Source organism: Lissotriton helveticus, chromosome 1_1 (genome assembly GCF_964261635.1).
Source record: "Lissotriton helveticus chromosome 1_1, aLisHel1.1, whole genome shotgun sequence".
Taxonomy (NCBI): domain Eukaryota; kingdom Metazoa; phylum Chordata; class Amphibia; order Caudata; family Salamandridae; genus Lissotriton; species Lissotriton helveticus.
In genome coordinates, this window is record NC_136057.1 from 346,336,855 (window position 1) to 346,350,671 (window position 13,817).

General features: G+C 43.9%; 1 protein-coding gene across 1 annotated transcript in view; it reads right to left on the reverse strand.

The window, feature by feature from the left end:
- Positions 1–13,817, reverse strand: part of LOC144807727 (protein mono-ADP-ribosyltransferase PARP12-like) — a 332,204-nt gene that overhangs the window by 98,614 nt on the left and 219,773 nt on the right. The window lies entirely within an intron of this gene.

The window sequence follows — 13,817 nt, forward strand, 5'->3', positions numbered from 1 at the left end:
AACAAAGGGGGGGAGGGAGAGGGAGAAGTGGATTCTGTCTCCCCTGATAATATTCATAAACAAAAGGAATCCACTAGGTTGGGTTCGGTGGTCCCTACAGTGGTGGGGAGCAACCAGTGTTGTTTAAATACCCTTCACACACCAACAGGCCCCTTGGTGTCATGCTTCATCATCGGGGTCTTCGCAAACCTCTACGGGATGCGGCGTGCTACGACTCACGACTACTTAGGAGCACTGTAAGTGAACTATGTGCTGGTGTGTGTGGGTAGTAAAATGTGAGTGGTGAGGTGAAAGTGAAATATTAAAAAATACCTGGCTCGTAAGTACAGATTTTTTTTTTTATTAAGTCTTCGGCTGGTATCATTAAAAAGTGCGAGAGAGGTTGTTTTCTACTGATTAGGGTAAAACAACCTCACAAGTGCGTCGACATGTTTCGGAGTAGAAAACTCCTTCTTCAGGACAAGGATGTGCACTACTTATCCTCACCTTACTCACATGTATGTAGATGTTAAAGTGTGCTCTACAAAAATAATTTTAGGTGAAAATGTACCTATCTGTTTTATTAAAGGTCATTAAGTCCGTTGCGCCCAATTGGCGATGAACTGAACCTGTGAATGAAGAAAGGTCAAATAAACCATAATGTAAATACATGTTCAAGAAACACTGTGTAAATACACAGGAGGGTAACAAGGAACAAAAATAAGGTCCAGGAACCCTAAAAAAGAAAAGGAAAAAAACGAACAAACACATAGACTGGGACACACATTAATGGTCTCTGAAGATCTCCAAATGATTCCATGAGATGAAAAAACATAAAGGTAATACATAGTGAAACATAGATGTATGTAGCTTACTTATAGTAATGGGCCAAATAGCCTCATGAGCCAGAAGCGTGGTATTGGGGGTTTCCTGTTCTGCCCAGTGTGGCAACCTGTGAGGTATTCAAGGAACCGACTTTAAGCATTAAGAGCAGTCGATCCTGGTAAGGGTTTTAGGCAGATGTAAAACTTCCAAACACTCACGGTTACTGCAAGGCCTGGTTGGCTCTCATCCCCTCAACGCGGCTCCGACGAAGTGTCGGTCAAGTCAGAGGTAAGCCCTTTTATAGTGTTTCACCCGTTCCTAATTGTCCCTTCATTGGAAAAGGAAACGGCCCATACATAGGCTTGCCCCTTAGATTCCGACCCGCTTCTGCGCCGGTTGGGCAGGGCGTGTCCCCAGCAGTACGCGCGTATGCGGAGGGGAGACATTAACCGCCGGCGCATGCGCATGGCGGTAGTGTCTTAGTAAACGTTCAGGAGGGAGTTTGGTAGTCACTCGCGCATGCGCGGGAAATGCTTATCCCTTATTGCAGTGTTGTGAGCGCAATATAGAAATCCTCGTCTTTGAGCATACTATAGTTAGGAAAAAGGGTTTGATTTGACTTGACAGCGTTATTGAGGCAGCTATAAACGATAGGTTGGTATGTATAATTACACATTTTTTGGGGGTGCATTTTGAATTCTCACGATGACATTTAAAGGAGTACATTATGACACTTAGTTAAATGCTGTCCAAGGTAGACAGGCCTGTATTTTAACGTAATTGGCTCCATGGGATGGAGTCATTTAGCCCCGTGACATCTGAGCCCAAACGAAATTCCCATCTCTGTTCTTTTTCAAACAGACCTCTTTCTGAAGGCAGTTGTTCAATTACAGTCCAATGTATCTCGTTCACACTGTGCTGTTACTCTAGAAAGTGTGATGCCATTTTCGTTGTCTGTTTTTTGCACCTCACATTGCTTTTGTGCTCATTGATTCTGGTTTTTACAGCACGTGTCGTCATCCCCACATACTCTTTTCCACAGGGGCATGTGATAAGGTACACAACATTTCTGCTGTCACAATTTGTGACAGCACGTTGTTCCCATCTGGTGCCATTTCTGAATTCAAGAGTTAGGCTTTTCTCAGTGAGGTGGCAATTATTACAATTCCCACACGGGTAATGCCCATGCAGACCTTGCAGTCTTGTCTGTTGGATTACATTGGTGCAGGGTCTCGTGTGCACCAAGATATCTTTTAAGTTTCTTCCTCTCCTGTGGGCGAAAATGGGTTTTTCTAAATCTAGATTCCCACTCGTCAGAATTCGCCAATGTTTATTCACCGGTAAACTGTCATAACATCGATTCCAAAATATAGAATGGACATAATATCGAAGTAAAAATATAGAATGGACAAAATATCGAATGGACACAATATAGTGGTTAAAAATATCGAATTTAAGGTAAGTAATATCGATTTTCAAAATATAGAAGTCAAAATATCGAAGTATACAATATAGGCATTAAATATATCGATTTTTAATAATATCAATTTTTTTTAAGTGTTTTGTATGTTAGTATATGTGTGAAAAGTGTATATTAATTTTTGCAATGTATGTTTAATGTATTTTAAGTAATGAATTTTATGTTATTTAATTTTTGCGTAATTTAATTCTGTAGCGGGTTGTGGGTTTATAGGGGAATAGGGTGGGAAGTAATTTAATTATATTAAATTAAATATTAATGTTTAGCAATTATTATTAATTTTTAATTAAATTTTGCTTTTTAGTTCTGTAGCGGGTTGTGGGTTTATAGGGGAATAGGGTGGGAAGTAATTTAATTGTAATTAATTAAATATTTTTATTTATTTATTGGTATTCATTTTGAATTTATTGTTATTTTTTAATTGGTAAGGAATTTTTATTAATTGCCAATTAATTTTTATTAATTGATTAATTGTTAATTATGTTAATTTTCTAAATTTATTTTCTGTAGCGGGTTGTGGGTTTATAGGGTAATAGGGTGGGAAGTAATTTAATTGTAATTAAGTAGATAATTTTTTTCATTTATTGGTATTGATTTTCAATTTATTGTTAATTAATGTTTAATTGGTAATTAATTTCTATTAATTGGCAATTCATTTTTATTAATTGGTAAATGTTTTGTATTAATTAAATATTTGATAATTATGATAATTGTATTAATGTATTTTCTGTAGTGGGATGTGGGTTTATAGGGGAATAGGGTGGGAAGTAATGTAATTGTAATTAATTACATATTAAAAATACTTTTTGTGTATTGATAATTAATTTACTGTTAATTTTTAATTGGTATTAATTTTTATTATTAATTAGTTTTTGTTATTGAAAATTAATTAGTTGTTAAATAATTCTGAATAGGTTATTAATTTTTAATAACTAATATGTAGTTGTATTTCTAATTAATTATTACATTACATAATATTAAATTGGTTATTAATTTCAATTAATGTTTTATTGGTATTGATAATTAATTTATTTTTAATAATATATTAAATCATTACTTTCCCTACTGTTAAACTCACTGGAGTGGGAATAGTAATTTTCACCCTCCCGCTATCCAACGCTTTCCCTACTGTTGCACTCTCTGGAGTGGGAATAGTATTTTTTACCCCTACGCTATCCAACGCTTTCCCTACTGTTGCACTCTCTGGAGTGGAAATAGTAATTTTTACCCCTACGCTATCCAACGCTTTCCCTACTGTTGCACTCACTGGAGTGGGAATAGTATTTTTTACCCTCCCGCTATCCAACACTTTCCCTACTGTTGCACTCTCTGGAGTGGGAATAGTAATTTGTACCCTTACGCTATCCAACGCTTTCCCTACTGTTGCACTCACTGGAGTGGGAATAGTATTTTTTACCCCTACGCTATCCAACGCTTTCTAATTAATTATTACATAATATTAAATTGGTTATTAATTTCAATTAATGTTTTATTGGTATTGATATTTAATTTATTTTTAATAATATATTAAATCATTACTTTCCCTACTGTTAAACTCACTGGAGTGGGAATAGTAATTTTCACCCTCCCGCTATCCAACGCTTTCCCTACTGTTGCACTCTCTGGAGTGGGAATAGTAATTTTTACCCCTACGCTATCCAACGCTTTCCCTACTGTTGCACTCTCTGGAGTGGGAATAGTATTTTTTACCCCTACGCTATCCAACGCTTTCCCTACTGTTGCACTCACTGGAGTGGGAATAGTATTTTTTACCCCTACGCTATCCAACGCTTTCCCTACTGTTGCACTCACTGGAGTGGTAATATTAAATGTTACCCTCCTGCTATCCTACGGTAAAATATTGTAAATTTTTTATTAATAACTTAAATTAATTATATCTTAATTTTAAGGTTATTTGAGTATTTTTAAGTATGTTTTAGTTAATTATATTTTAAATTACTTTTAAGACATTTAAAAAAATTCGATATTTTGACTGACTATATTTTTTACAGACTATACTTTGGATTCGATATTTTTGTACTTACCTGTTTGTAGATAGGAATTCGATATTTTGTCATTCTATATTTTGGTGACTATATTTTGGTAAGTCTATATTTTGTCATTCTATATTATGTCAGTGATCCTTATTCACCAGCTTAGAGATCTGGTTTGAGACGGAGCTGTACGTCGTGACACAGACTGTTCTGTTTTCTGTTTCTTCTTTTGGAGGATTGTCTTCCAGGAGGGCTTCCCGGTTATTATTGCGGGCCCTTCTCATCGCCTGGTTTATGATTTTGTTGGGATATTTTCTTTGTTGCAATTTTTTGCACAGGTCTAGGGCTTGGGATTTGTACTTTCCCACATCGCTGCAATTGCGGCGTAGGCGTAGGAACTGTCCATATGGTAAGTTCTCTCTTAGGTGACGTGGGTGAAAACTGTCAAACCTAAGGAGGCAGTTCCTAGCCGTAGATTTAAAATGTGTCTCAGTTTTTAAGTGACCTGCCTCATGGTAAATGTTCAAGTCCAGGAAAACCATTGATTCATTGGACATTTGGTGGGTAAATTTCAGGAAGTTATTCTGATTGTTGATCCACTGCATGAAGTCCATGACAGATTGGCTATTCCCTTCCCAGATGACCAAGACGTCATCGATATAGCGCCTCCAGGAGAGGATCTTACTCCTGAACGGATTGTTTTGGTGCAGGATTTTGGTGGTTTCCAAATGGTGCACATAAAGACCTGCCAGGCTCGGCGCAAATGTGCTGCCCATGCTCGTCCCATGACGTTGTAAGTAAAGGGTTCCTTCATACTCAAAGAAGTTCTTGGTAAGGGCCATCGAGATACATTCCATCACTACTCCACGTGGGGTATGATAGTTCCATTGTTTACTGTGTAATACTTCCTCAATATTGAGGAGAGTTTCGTCGTGTGGGAGACTGGTGTAGAGGCTCTCCACATCGAGGCTCAGTAGTATTTGAGAGTCAGGGTTGAACGGGTGGTCTTTTAACATTTGGAGCACAGCTTTTGTGTCCTTGAGATACGTGTCAGTAGCTTGGACAAGTGGTCTCAGGAAGGCATCCGTGAACTTGGAAAGTGGTTCGAGTACAGATGAAATGCCAGACACGATGGGGCGGCCAGGAGGATTCTCTAGGTTCTTGTGAACCTTGGGTATCGTGTAGAAGTAAGGTTTTAGCGGGTTTTTTTGTGTCAGGAATTGGGCCTCCTTCTTTGAAAGCCAATCATGGGCAAGAGCTTCTTCAGTCATTGCTCCTACTTGGATGCGTATGGACTCTGTGGGGTCCTCATCCAGAACCTGATAGTTCCTCCTATCTGAGAGGAGTCTTCTGCATTCCTGGTCGTATGCCGTGGTTGTCTGAATAACCACTGCTCCGCCCTTATCCGCAGGTTTTATGACGATCTGCTTGTTTTGAGACAGTTCCCTTATTGCTTCGTTTTCTAGTCTACTCATATTTTGGAAAACTTTAGGGTCGACATCCATTTTGCCTAATTCCAACATGACCGCTTTTTCGAAAGCTAGAACTTCAACTGGAAGCTGATTATCCTGTGGTGTAAAGGACGACTTAGGTTTTAAGCCTGTGTCGGATGTCTCAACTCTAGGTGCTTGGTTGTAAAAGAAAGCCTTCAGCTTGATAGTTCTGACAAAGTCCTGAACCTCTTTGTGTAGGAGGAATATATCTGGTTTATTCGTAGGGACATAACCTAGGCCTTTATTAAGTACTTGTTTTTGCATGTTGGTTAGTGGCCAGGGTGATATATTTATGACTAGGTCCCTCTCTTGCTGGTTGACGCTCGACCCGCTGTCATACTCCTGGTGTGCACCCTGGGGTCTGTCTCGGTCACCGGCTGCCAGGTGACATTGTTCCCTCTCCTGTTCCTGCCTCTGTTGGATCCTGGGCCCCATGATAAAAAAGGCTGTTGATTTTGCTGTGGTGCAGTGGTCGGGTCTTCTCCCCACTGTGGGTACAATGGTCCCATTTGTGGTGGGCCGTATTGGGGGAACTGATATTGACCCTGGAAAGGGTTGAAAAGAGGTGGTCCTTGGAAACCTCGCCACCCTCTTTGGCGTGGAAACTGGGTTCTCTGTTGGCGGTAACCACCCCTCTGTTGTCTTTTGTTCCTGAATCCCCCTGAGTTAGTACTAGAGGAGCTTCCATCTGAGTTGACGCTGTCGGCATCGCTCACGTTCCCACTGGCCACATAATCTGCTTTTGTATATGGGTAAGCCCATTCCGCTGTAAAACGATCTTTGTCTTTTTTAAATTTATTAAATTTGCTCTGTTTCAAGGTAGCCTCAAAGTCCGACATTTGTTTATTAAGTTCTTCCAACCCTTTCTTAAGATCAGCAGGTGGAATATAAGCTTTCAATTGGACTTCTAGTCTTTGTATCTCGGTTTTCAATTCCTGGGATTTTCGGCTTGCAGTCTGTACTATTAGTACCAACCAATCCCTGGTACAATGCCAGGAAATTAGAGACCAGGCCTTTTTGAAGGTGAGGTCGTCTTGGAAGATAAAAGGTTCGTTTTTGACTAATAAACCCTGAGGGGCTAGTTTGTTCCTTAAATACTCCCTCATTAACAGACCATGCAGAGCAGCCCTGATCTGTACTTTCCGTACATTTGTCAATTCATCCCAATCTCCTACTGTAGGAGCTGGGTTGTTAGTACTCAATCCTTCGAATAGATTTTCTTCTGCCAAAATCCTGTCAATGTCATCCTCGGTGAATGTTAACCCATGCTCATCCTCCATGTTGGTGTAGATGGAGAGGATGACCAGTACGGTGTTGAGTGTAATGTGTGTCGCCAAAATGTGTGTGTTCAGGTAGGGAGGGGCTCCCACAGCTGTGCGCTGTCTAGAACTAGTAATAAACAAAGGGGGGGGAGGGAGAGGGAGAAGTGGATTCTGTCTCCCCTGATAATATTCATAAACAAAAGGAATCCACTAGGTTGGGTTCGGTGGTCCCTACAGTGGTGGGGAGCAACCAGTGTTGTTTAAATACCCCTCACACACCAACATGCCACTTGGTGTCATGCTTCATCATCGGGGTCTTCACAAACCTCTACGGGATGCGGCGTGCTACGACTCACGACTACGTAGGAGCACTGTAAGTGAACTATGTGCTGGTGTGTGTGGGTAGTAAAATGTGAGTGGTGAGGTGAAAGTGAAATATTAAAAAATACCTGGCTCGTAAGTACAGAATTATTTTTTTATTAAGTCTTCGGCTGGTATCATTAAAAAGTGCGAGAGAGGTTGTTTTCTACTGATTAGGGTAAAACAACCTCACAAGTGCGTCGACATGTTTCGGAGTAGAAAACTCCTTCTTCAGGACAAGGATGTGCACTACTTATCCTCACCTTACTCACATGTATGTAGATGTTAAAGTGTGCTCTACAAAAATAATTTTAGGTGAAAATGTACCTATCTGTTTTATTAAAGGTCATTAAGTCCGTTGCGCCCAATTGGCGATGAACTGAACCTGTGAATGAAGAAAGGTCAAATAAACCATAATGTAAATACATGTTCAAGAAACACTGTGTAAATACACAGGAGGGTAACAAGGAGCAAAAATAAGGTCCAGGAACCCTAAAAAAAAAAAGGAAAAAAACGAACAAACACATAGACTGGGACACACATTAATGGTCTCTGAAGATCTCCAAATGATTCCATGAGATGAAAAAACATAAAGGTAATACATAGTGAGACATAGATGTATGTAGCTTACTTATAGTAATGGGCCAAATAGCCTCATGAGCCAGAAGCGTGGTATTGGGGGTTTCCTGTTCTGCCCAGTGTGGCAACCTGTGAGGTATTCAAGGAACCGAGTTTAAGCATTAACCCCTTCGACGCTCATGACGAGCTGGGCTCGTCATGAGGTAGCCTCCTCGCACGCTCATGACGAGCCCAGCTCGTCATGAATAAAGGGATTTACAAATTCTCAGCGTACGGGGGGGAATCATGCCGCACGCATGCGGTTAAGAGCAGTCGATCCTGGTAAGGGTTTTAGGCAGATGTAAAACTTCCAAACACACACAAATGACCTTTAATAAAACAGATAGGTAAATTTTCACCTAAAAATATTTTTGTAGAGCACACTTTAACATCTACATACATGTGAGTAAGGTGAGGATAAGTAGTGCACATCCTTGTCCTGAAGAAGGAGTTTTCTACTCCGAAACATGTCGACGCACTTGTGAGGTTGTTTTACCTTTTTAATGATACCAGCCGAAGACTTAATAAAAAAAAAATTCTGTACTTAATAGCCAGGTATTTTTTAATATTTCACTTTCACCTCACCACTCACATTTTACTACCCACACACACCAGCACATAGTTCACTTACAGTGCTCCTACGTAGTCGTGAGTCGTAGCACGCCGCATCCCGTAGAGGTTTGCGAAGACCCCGATGATGAAGCATGACACCAAGGGGCCTGTTGGTGTGTGAGGGGTATTTAAACAACACTGGTTGCTCCCCACCACTGTAGGGACCACCGAACCCAACCTAGTGGTTAGCTGTTCCACCTCCGTGACTCTGGCGGACATTTTTGGGAAATCCGCTCGTAGGAATGTTACATCCATTGAGATGGAGCCCACCGTCGTCTGTACGTTATTGAGAGCCGCCATAATATATTCCAGCGTTATTTTAGGCGCAGTCGCTTCTTCCCCTCCTTTAGCTGCCTGCCCTTTCGGTTCCGGCAATGGCGGAAAGTCTTTATTGAAGGCGAATGTGTCTAACTTCCCCTGTTGGGTCGTGCGGGATCCTTTTCCACTCATCGTTTATTGCGCGCCACCCAACTTCACAGTCGTTCAGAGTTTGTGGTAAGCTTCGCCTGCTGGGCCGCAGGCTGCCACTTCAGTGGGTTCTCAGCCTACGATACACCGCCGCTGTGATGTGTGTCTTCTAGAGCCTGTTGCAAACCGGCACTGTGCCGGGGTTATTTTGCTGTCGCTTCCGTCAATTTTCCTCCCCAACCATCTCACTTCAGAGTCCGTGAGAAGTCACGCAGGCCTGTACACTTCTATCTTCACATGTATTGTACTTCTCTGGCCTAGTTCGCCAGGATTATTACAGGGTGCAGGAGACTCTGCTTCTCACCGGAAAGTGCCGCAACATGCACCGGGCGTGTGTCTCACCCCGACTACTCTTAGTGGGGCCCCAGGCCCACCTTGGCCCGTTATATCAGCGTCCTTTCAAGGCCTCATCAAGGGGCCGCCGCCCTCGTCCCCGCACGGCTTCCAGCAAAGGCGCAGGGTGTTATATCGCAAGGCCCACTTCCTCCAGGGCGCCAGCCGCACTATCCGGCACTCGACCGGCCTCCCCGCCCGACTCTGCCCACAGATCACCGCTCTTCACAGGGGCCCCACCTCATCCCTGCCTCAGGTCGTTGGTGCCGCTGTTTCACACGCTCGTTTTTGCACTCCCAGTAATGCATCACCCCGCACTCCGCAGTCTCCAATCGTGCCGGCCGGCCCTTAAAACCGAGTCCCCGGATCCTACCAGTAAGGCTCTGGGTCTACCCGGGTCAAGTGCTCCTGCGTCCTGTCTGTCAATCCCCGACAGTGGGCCGACACCTAGCGCAATCTCCCGTAGGGCTGTTCAGGATAATGCTGCCAGGCTTGCTCCTTCCAGGTGCTGGCCTCCGGATCTGTCACTTGTCCGGTCTTCGTGCCTGATCCGGTCCATAATGCGTGTGCCCCGTGAGAGCTCCACCTCGCCTCTGCGGCCGACACTGGCAGCAGCCTTCAGCATCGCCTCGATCGTGGTCTCACTTGTTCTCGTTTTCGAGAGGCGACACCTCCTCCGCTGCCGTTATGCCAGTCCGCTCTCTCTTTGTGCTGCCACCAAAATTGAGCCCGTCTTACACCACTGGACCATGCCTCAGTCTTCTATCAGCGATATCTCGCTCAATCGACCACGCAGCATTCTCAGCATCAGCTTGATTTGTGCTGCTTCTCCTCCACGGTTTAATTTCAGACTCTGGGTATTATTTTAAAGACGGATAAATAGACGGATTACTGGGGAGGTAGTCTCAGCCTCGGAGTCCCTTTAGTCTGCGGCCATCATGCACGGCTGCAGGCCACGCCCCCCTATTCCTCCATTTTTTAAATCGTGGTTGACTCCGGTATGTCAGTGATTCGGATATTGTTCCGTCTGGAATGCGATTACAAATCTTCATTTTTGGCGCAGATTAGTTCCAACACTCTATTTTTAACCTCCTTTGGCGGTTCCTGGCAAACGCGTCTACAGAGCCTGACACTTTGGATTCCAACTGCGTTATTCTATTGTTGTGCATCTAAACCTTATGATGCACCTTATCTAATCGGGCCTTGAGGTTATTGATCTTGGCATCTATTGAATGGAAGATTGTCTTAACGTCTAGCATAATAGACCGGATGTCGTCCTCTTCTGCGCTTGGTTCTGAGGCCCACGTGGGCTGCTTCCCCACCAGCGCAGGCAATTCGCTAGCCCGACCCATGCGTATGGACTCAAATGATATTTTGGGCTGCATGCTGTCGTGTTTCCCCCTAGTTGTGCAAAGATGGCAGTATACTTCCGAATGCCTGGGCTACAGCCACACAATGATGCAGTAACAGTTTTACAGGAGCAGGCCCACTGCCTTTCAAGGAGCCACTGAAGGAACAAGTGTGCGCCATTGTCCCCGTTCTGCTGGGCCCCCGCAGCTCTCTCAGCAGGTCGTAGCCCTCAGGACCCACACACCCCCTACAGCAGTCAGCATCAAGGGGCTGGAGGAGGGGGGCAGATTTCCCTTAATTCACCGAATTCCCCGGGGTGGGGGGAAGGGCAATCATGCAGCGTTGCCCAACTGATACAGTGTTTTGTCCACCCCATGTCAATCGGCACCTCCTTACCTGATCGCCACCGATCCTGCAGTGCTATCAACAGGCCTCCGATGTCAACGTGGGTGGCCCTCAGTAGGGCTCGAGGCTCCCGGATCAGAGCAGGCCCAGTCCAGTCTGCAGCCCCAGCCGTCCACACCGCCGCCGCCCCCTCAAGCTCCAAGTTCAGGCCTCGTGATTTCTGGCGCATTCAGTCATAATTTTAAAGGACATAACTAGGCCATCCTGTTTTCAGTTTATTTCTTGGGAATTCTGATATATTTTATATTTTACAACGCATGTCACTACAACGCATGCCATTACAACGTATTATAAGGTAAGTAATAGAGATTTACCCCTACACTATCCAACACTAACCCTACTGTGGCACTCACTGGAGTTGAAAAAGTAATTTTTACCCCAACACTATCCAACACTTACCCTACTGTTGCACCCAATGGAGTGGAAATAGTAATTTTTAGCCCTACACAATCCAACACTTACCCTACTGACGCATTAAAAGTATAATGAGTTGTAATGGTATGCGTTGTAATGGTATGCATTGTAATGGAATGTGTTGTAATGATAGTTTATAAAAATGCATTGTAATGGCATGCGCTGTAAAAACATGCGATGTAATGGTAGTTACGATGTAAAAACTGCGTTGTAAAAACGTGCGTTGTAATTGTTTGCGTTGTAACGTTATATATTCCTGTGTGCAAGGATGTGGCTCTTATAGGCATGCTTTTCAGACCATCATGAAGTAAACCTATGTACATGAGTGTTAGATGCAATGTTCTGTGGTAGGATATTGATTCTGGGGGCATCGATACACACAGTGACCTTTGTTACCACAATTAGAGCTTTGAGAAAGCAAACTCTGTAACACTGTCAATGAAGGAGGATGACATTGTGGAAGTGCTGCTACCCCTGGGTTGAGACACCGTCCAGAGTTCAGCTGTGAACCTGCTGGTTACTGCCAGGCAATATACATTGGAAAGTGAGCTGAGGTCACATGAGCTGAGCCAGGCCCCCAAACGGGAGTGAAGTACTTCCTGAGGGTCAAGTGACCTTGCAAATGGTCAAATAGGCATATTAAGAGGTTTACCACAGCCTCAGTTTGCCATAGTGTGACTATCCATCACGGAAAAAAAGCTTACAGGTAGGAGCAGCAGTTACACAGTCTGACACCAGAGGGCGCCAAAGCAGTACAAGCAAAGCAACATCTGGGGCCAGATGTAGCTAGCCTAATACCGTTCGGTAACGGCCGAAAATCGGTAATTTCGGCCATTACCGACCGGTATTTGGACATTGAGATGTAGCTCGCCCAAAATTTACAGAATCTGAAAAAATACCGAATCGGTAGATTACCGGCTCGGTAAATCATCCGAATCGGTAATATTACCGAATCGGTAAAATTACCGATTCGGAAAATATACCGAGTCGGTATATGTTCCGAATCGGTAAAATTACCGATTCGAAAATTAAGAAATGGAAAAAACAACACCATCGAGATGTAGGTGAGGCATAAATTACCGAATTTCACCAAAATTCGGTATTTATGAATCAGTATTTAACATGGATTGAAAGCAGGTGGTAATCAGGTGCAGCCTATAAAAAAGGGCCCCAAAATGCAACACTGGAACCAGAATGGCGGCTTTCTACGTCATAGCAAGACGGCTAAGGCTACAGGCAGCAGGTGAGAGGGAATGGAGAAGGGAGGAGCAGGTCTACAGGCAGAGGATTACACTCTTCCAATTGACAGAGCCAGAGATACTGCAAAGATACAGACTGCACCCCCAAACCATCATGGACCTGATCAGGGACCTGCACCCACTCCTGAACCACCCAAGACCAAGGGCCCACGCCATCCCACCCCATGTCCAGGCACTCTGTAGCCTACACCTCCTTGCATCTGGGAGCTACCAGAGTGTTGTTGCTGCGGTAGGTGGGGTGTCCCAGAGCTGCCTGTCGCGTTTTTTCAGAAAGTTCCTGGATGCCATGATGCAAAGAATGGAGCATTACATCCACTTCCCAGACACTGATGCGGACTTGCTCAGTACCAAGACTGACTTTTACCTCATGGCAAATTTCCCACACGTGATTGGCTGCATTGATGGGACCCACATCCCCATTTGCCCCCCAGCTGCCACTGAGCACATATACAGGAACAGGAAGTCATCACACACAATTAATGTACAAGCAATCTGTGATGCCAAGTACATTATCACCGATATAGTGGCCAGGTACCCAGGAAGCACCCACGACTCATACATATTCCAAAACAGTGGGATCTATACCCGCCTGACAGCGGGTGAATTCGGGGAAAGATACCTGCTAGGTAAATAAATGGGTGACACTCCCTTGATAGATGAAGCAGACGTATGTCAATGTGTGCCTGTGAGTAATGTATTTTTTTCTTTCACATTAGGGGATAGTGCATATGCACTCCGTTCCTTCGTCCTGACACCCTACCTCAACCCCACAACCCCCAGCCAGAGACGTTACAATGTGGCACATAAATCCACCCGGAACATCATTGAGCGCACCTTTGGGCTCCTGAAGAGCCGGTTCCGCTGCCTCCACAAAAGTGGGGGGGCACGGCAGTACTCACCTGTAACATGCTGTAAGATCATTGCAACCTGTGCAATGTTGCACAACCTCGCAACTAAGAGGGGCA